General features: G+C 42.7%; 1 non-coding gene across 1 annotated transcript; it reads left to right on the top strand.

The window, feature by feature from the left end:
- The first annotated feature begins 611 nt into the window (after positions 1-611).
- LOC141681173 (small nucleolar RNA R71) lies at positions 612-718 on the top strand. The gene has a single exon (XR_012558615.1). It is a non-coding gene; the product is annotated as a small nucleolar RNA R71 (small nucleolar RNA).
- Positions 719-1009: the final 291 nt, after the last annotated feature.

Below are 1009 nucleotides of genomic sequence, written 5' to 3'. Positions count from 1 at the left end.
CTTGGCTCTTGCACATGAGCCTCACCTCCTCCAATTCAGATTTTTCATTTGACTGTTGCAGCTGAAGTTGCTGCCTTGGTGCATATTGTGGTTGTTGAAAACCAAGAGGGTTATACTGCTTTGTTGTGTATGGCTGATAAGGTTGTTGTACCGCATTCTAAGTGTTGCTCCAGGTGAAATTAGGATGATTGCAGTTGTTGGGATGATAGGTGACTGGTACTGGTTGCTGCGACCTCTGAAAGTTGCTCACAAACTGAGCTGATTCACTAGAAATAGCACACTGATTAGTCTCATGCGCACCAGCACAAAGCTCACAAACACTAGTGATCTGATTAACTCCATAGTTAGTCAAAGAGTCCACCTTCATCGTCAATGCCTGAAGCTGAGCAGCTATAGCGGTAGCTGCATCTACCTCCAGAATTCCAGCTACCTTACCTTGTGGTAGTCTCTGAGTTGGGTTCTGGTATTCATTGGCAACCATCAACTCAATCAATTTATAAGCTTCATCATAGCTTTTATCCCACAAGGCTCCTCCTGATGCTGCATCAAGCATGGGTCTAGAAATTATACCCAACCCATTATAAAAGCAGTTAATGATCATCCAGTCAGGCATCCCATGGTGATGACACTTTCTAAGCATCTCTTTGTAGCGATCCCAAACCTCACATAAAGATTCTCCAGATTGCTGAGCAAATTGAGTAATTGCGTTTCTGATTGCAGCAGTCTTCGCCATAGGAAAGAATTTAGTTAGGAACTTTTGAGCAAGATCCTCCCATTTGGTGATAGACCCGGGTGGTAGAGAATGTAACCAACACTTTGCTTTATCCCGCAGAGAGAATGGGAAAAGCCTCAACTTAATAGCATCTTCAGAAACTCTATTGAACTTGAAAGTGTCACAAATCTCGATAAAATCTCTGATATACATGTTGGGGTCTTCTATCGGAGAACCCCCAAACTGAACTGAGTTATGTATCATCTGAATCGTGTTCGACTTGATCTCAAAAGTGTT

This window comes from Apium graveolens, chromosome 8, assembly GCF_009905375.1.
Source record: "Apium graveolens cultivar Ventura chromosome 8, ASM990537v1, whole genome shotgun sequence".
NCBI lineage: Eukaryota > Viridiplantae > Streptophyta > Magnoliopsida > Apiales > Apiaceae > Apium > Apium graveolens.
This window is presented reverse-complemented; position numbering and strand designations above follow the sequence as displayed.